This window comes from Lipotes vexillifer, unplaced genomic scaffold (genome assembly GCF_000442215.2).
Source record: "Lipotes vexillifer unplaced genomic scaffold, Lipotes_vexillifer_v1.1 scaffold382, whole genome shotgun sequence".
Taxonomy (NCBI): Eukaryota; Metazoa; Chordata; class Mammalia; order Artiodactyla; family Lipotidae; genus Lipotes; species Lipotes vexillifer.
Genome location: NW_006780611.1, coordinates 7,333,497 through 7,339,222, shown reverse-complemented (window position 1 = coordinate 7,339,222; position 5,726 = coordinate 7,333,497).

Below are 5,726 nucleotides of genomic sequence, written 5' to 3'. Positions count from 1 at the left end.
GACTGTCCCGGGGGCAGGGAGGGGGCTTAGGGGTAGGAGTAGATCTTTAGCCGTTCAGGGGGGAGGGAAACCTTCCAGGCAGAGAGAGGGGATGGGCAAGGGCAGAAGCACAGAGAGGGGCAAGGGGAAGCTTGCTCTGGGAACAGGCATGGCCACTGCCTCAGGGGGAGGCTGCAGATGGGCAGGGCCAGGCCTCAAGCCGCAGGCCTGGGCCAGTGAGGGGCCCCAGGAGGTGTTTGAGTGGGGGAGAGATTCTCTGAGCTGTGCCTTAGAAGGGACCCTCTCCCCGGCTGCTGTGGAGTCAGAGACTGGACAAAGTAAGCAGAGCTGGCACCATGGAGGCTGGCACCATAGCCTAGGGCCAGGGGACGAGCCAGCAGCTGTTTAGGAGGAAAGAGGGATGCCATGGAGTGAGGGGAGCAAGGCCGGCCCCCAGGTTTCTGGCTCCGGGGACCCTAGGACTCACACAGAACCCTGAGTTGGCTGGCCTTGGGGAGCCCTGGCCCACTGCCTCTCCGTCCCCTACCTACGGGCCAGCAACTCCGTGGCAGGAAGGTGTAGGCGGTGGGGCAACTGTAAAGGAGAAGTGGGTCTGGGTGTGAGAGTGGGTGTGTGGTGAGGGGGTGGGGAGCCCGGAGCTGGAGAGGAGTCAGGGCAGGGAAGGCCCTCCTATGGGGCAGAGGGGCGGCGGCGAGGCTGGAAGACTGCGCCCCAATCCCCGCCCCATCGCTATCGCTACGGATGCTGTTATTACCTGTTACCCTAGGGACTGCAGGCCCCTTACTTGCATCAGGCATCTCTTTTAACCCCAGTGGAGGGGGCTGGGTGTCGGGAGCCTGGAGGGGGAACCTATTCCTGGGTGAGGGTGGAGACAGGTCTGGGGTCATTTACTTGAGCCATCACTGCAGGGGCTGCCCCAGCCTCTGTCTCATCTCACCGTGGCTGCTCTGACTCTGGGGGAGAGTTGTGGCGCTGCTGGTGGTGGACCCTGGCGCAGGCCACCTTGAGGGAGAAGCGGAGATACTCAAAGGTTTGACACAAAGGTTTCCTGGGTGCCTCCCCTGTGCCTGAACAGCCAGGCGCCGAGGATGGAGCAGACAACAGGACACGTGTCGATGGAGCGCGCAGGCACCTGGCTCAGGACAAACCTTTTCACTTGCCCCTCCTAAACAGGGAAGCGGGAGGCCTCGTATCTCTGGACGACTTAGGAGTTGTTAAGAAGAGAAATTTCACCATCAGACCAACGTGGTAAAAAGTTATTCCTCAACGTATTTTTTTTTTTTTTCACATAGCTCTTAAGTCAATTTTTAAAATTCGTCTTCTAGGTCACTTTTTAACTATGAGATGTGAGCAAGAGAGAAGAGTTAAAGTTTCTAAAATCAACGTGGTTCAAGCGAAGTTCCCTTGTTCTTTCGATAGTTTTTACTTTAAATAATTTGGTATCATCACCTCAATGCATGTTGAAGCAGAAAACGAGGGACTTTGTTGCTGAAAAACCCTTCGAATTGAATCTATCAGTGTTCTCAAATTTTCATTCAATGAAGAGTTTTTTTGTTTTTTTTTTTTTTGCGATATGTGGGCCTCTCACTGTCGTGGCCTTTCCCATTGCCGGATGCGCAAGCTCAGCACCCATGGCTCACGGGCCCAGCCGCTCCGCGGCACGTGGGATCCTCCCGGACCGGGGCACGAACCCGTATCCCCTGCATCGGCAGGCGGACTCTCAACCACTGCGCCACCAGGGAGGCCCAATGAAGAGTTTTTTTAAAAAGACGATTAATTTGAGTCTGTCAGGGAAAAGGGAGTCTCCCTTGACCTGTATCCCTGAAATGCCCCCCAAAACACCCTCCCCATGGTTCTGACACAGGTGTTATCATCATGTAAGTTTTTCAGATGGGGAAATAGGGGCTCTGAGGGGCAAAGGGATGACCCAGCACGTTCGAGGTGGCCTGGATGGGGTCTGTGTCCAGCCGACTACGAAGTGTGGCCTGTGCCTTTCGTGCCTCAAGGACAGGACTGGGGAAGTGAGGGAACGCTGCCTCTTGGACAAGCTCAGTGTCATGGTGGGGGCATCCCCAGGGGCAGAGAGACCCAGCCCCCCAGATCTGGATGTGAAAGTGCTCTGAGACCTGGGATGCATGTATTCTGTACTTAAAAAATTAGTTTTATTTGTCATTTTGTGAGTAATATCTGAACACAGTCTCATGAAAAAACCCTCAAACAATACAGAAGTCTATGAGTAAGAAGTGGCATTTCCCTGCTGCCCCCAGAGGGAGTCTGTTTTCACTTTGGAGTCTTTCATCCCAGTCTTACTTTTATGCCTTTAAATTCTCGTGTACGTGCATAGAGAAAAACAGGTTTTGTGTTTCATAGAGGGGCCACGTGGTATGGATTGTTCGGTTGGCCTTTCCCATCCCTGGGCCCGTCCTGAGTGCTGTGCTGGCTCTCTTGCTCCATCTTTTTTTTTTTTTCTTGGATGGACCTGGGCCCTTGGCGGTGAGACCGCAGAGCCCTAACCACTGGACCATCAGGGAAGTCCCGCTCGCTCTGTCTTATTTTGTCACAGCGGCTGGAGCCCCCAGAGTAGTGCTTCCCTTTGCCTTTCTCATGTATTAGCTCTGACATACAGCACACTGCCAGAAAGTGCCCCTCACCGGGGAGTGGGAAGGATGTGATGTTGGGCCTCTGGACACTGGGAGAGGGTGGGAGAGGCAGGGAGATCAGTACAAAGTCCTGGTGAGGCCAGAGAGACCCCGGGGCCCCTCTCCCCCTGAACCCAAGTTATTCAAGGGCAGGTCATGCCTGTCCAGGAAGCAGTTAGAAAATCCTTGCCCAGGCTCTTCCAGGCCCTCTCTGCCTAGCCTCAAGCCCCAGTCTCCCTGCACACACTCACACACACACACACACACACACACACACACACACACACACACACACACACACACACGTGCAGTCCAGGGGTTCCTGGCCAGAGCAGCCCCGGCAGTTCTCTCAGCCTGGCCCTAGGCTGGGGGACGTGGGCCCTCCGTGGGAGGTCAGAAAGGAGACCCGGCCATTTAGCCTCACGGCCACAGGGAAGAGGGTCCCCACCTACTGGGGCCAGGCCTGCAGGTGTGTAAGGTGGACAGAGGCGGTGAGGCTAGGCTGTCGGGGGGAGAGGAGCAGGGAACTCCCCAGCGGTCATCCTTCCACAGGCGCCATTCGGGGCACCACACAGGAGGGACAAGGCCGATGGTTCGGGGCCTCCTGGGGGCTTTTGGCCCCTGTGTGATGCACAGGCCAACTCCGCGTGCAGACACCGGGTACTTACTGAGACCTGCTACGAGTCAGGCACTGTTCTAGGTTCTGGGGAGACAGCAGGGAACCACAGAGACAAAACGCCAACAGTAAAACCATATAGTGGATGAGGAGGTGAGAAGTGCTGGGGAGAAAACTTCAGGACCGAAGGGTGGCAGGGAGGGCCAGAGACTTGGGAAAGACCCGGTGAGACCTCGGAACAGGGGGACAGATGTGCGAGTGACCCCGGAAGATGTCTGGGGAGGAGCAGGCAAGGCCCAGGGACCGGCACAGCAACCAGGAAGGTGGCAGCGTGCACGCTCACCACCTGCTTGGCCCTGTGCCCTGCGTGTCACCTGAATCCCTTGCCTCAATCCTGTGGGGGGAGATGGAATTGTGATTCTTACTTTGCAAAGAACAGAGCAAGCTCAGAAGGAAAAGGGATGAGCCAGGCAGCCCCTCGGCCCCTGAGCTCTCCCACCGCCGCTCCCACGATACAACATCTGGGGGTCGATGACACTGGGCGGGGCTGCGGTCAGGTCCGGCACAGAAGAGGACCAAGTGCTGGGCAACCCCTCTGAGCCTGGCCTGGCAGGGCTGTTACGCAGTCAGACCAAGCCTCCACCAAATGCTAGCTCCCAGAACCCCCCAGGGAAGGCTGCCTCCTGCCCAGGTCAGGGGCTCTGGGCATTGCCCACCCCCTCTCCCTCCCAGAGCCAGTCAGGGACCCCCCGTCCATAGGGTCACACTCAATCAGGACTCACAGATTTGGGATGTGCAGAGCCCACCACACTGTCTCCCTCAGCCTCTCCAAGTGTCTGTGAGAAGTCCTTTCACAATGATTCTCTGCTCAGCCCCAGGGGACACTGACGGATGGCAGGCTGGGGTGGGGGCAGTGTTTAAGTCAGCAGGCACCTTCTGGAAAGGGTCCCTTTGTGCTGGCCTGGCACCAGGTGTGAGGGGGCCTTGACCTCAAGAACCTCCTCCGCTCACCTTGCCCACCGCATCCCTGCACCCAACCACCCAACCCTCGGGGCCACCGTCTGTGGAGGGCCTGGAGGGTGTGCATGCGGCAGCTGCGGTGTCAGGCACCTCAGTTTCTCTGAGCTCAGGAGAACCTCAGCAGGCCGTGGGGCTCAGGGATGGGAAGTAAGCCGCCCCAGGTCACACTGCAGGTTGGCCGCAGACCCCAAGTCAATGGGACTCAAAGGCCAGGTCCTTTCCCACTGCATCACTTCCTCTCTGTGGCCAGGCTGCCCCTGCCTCTGCTCGCTGAGGGGTGGAGACACAGGTGCCATGCTGTGGAGCCCCCTCCCTGCAGGGAGGCCCTGCCTCCTGGGCAGACCCGGGCCTGAATGCTTGGGTCTGGGCCGCCTCCTACGGAGAATATGAGCTCCTTGGACCTGGGCTCCAGGGCTGCCCACAACCAGGTGGCCTGAGGACACAAAAGAACCTGTGACCCTGAACAAGCCCAGCCCCTCTGACAGCCTGGATGCCTCAACCACACAGCCGGGGCCCAAACGTCCCACTCCCTCCTCTGTGTTCTCAGAGAGCCTGGACCGGGCAGCTCCCAGGCCCAGCAGGAGGGCATCCCTTCCGGGAGCCTTGGGCTGCCCACCCACTCGGACCTGCTCCCCAGGGGTCCATGCCAACCCTCAATAACTGCCTCAAACGTGACCACCCTGTGACCATGGCCAGCCCCAGAAGTCTTCCATTTGCTTGGAGTTTTATGTTTAAGATAACAGCTTCTGATTCTCAGTCCTCACAACCGGCTGGAAGAAAGGCATCAATTAGCCTGACCCCATTCTACAGATGAGGAAACTGAGGCACATTGAGGATAAGTGACCTGCCTGAGATGGGGACATCAGTAAGAAGCCAAGTGCAGCCTCTCCTGTCTCGCTCCACAGCATCAAGCGCCAATTCCGGGCACCATGGGGGCGTAAAGACTGGTCTTCCGTCACTTCCCTCGGTCAAACTGTCTCCTGGACAATGTTGCGGCCCCCACTCCCCGGCTGGGGGCAGTGGGCCTGAGGGTGGCCGGCAGCCGTTTAGGGGTTGGTCAGCTCTGCTGTGAGGCAGAGGCGGCCTCTGGGTTCCAGGGCCCCACGCCAAGCTCGCTGGAGCTGACAGCAGTGACAGCATCACGCTCCCCCAGCACTTGGAAGGCTCCCAGATCCTCGGCTGGAGAACGTGATGCCACGCCATTTCTCATTAAATGGCACCAGGTGGCGAAGAAAACGTGGCACAGGGACCAGAGAGAGAGAGAGAGAGAGAGAGAGAGAGAGAGAGTGCCTCATGCTGGCTGGGGGTGGGGGTGGGTGTATGGGGAGGACCCCACCTGTCTCCAGGCAAAATGACAAGCCCAGAAGAGGCAGGCAGACTGTGCCCACACCGCTGCACTCTCCTGTCCTGCTTGGACACCATGCTCCATCCCCCAAAGGCCTCTCTTCCCC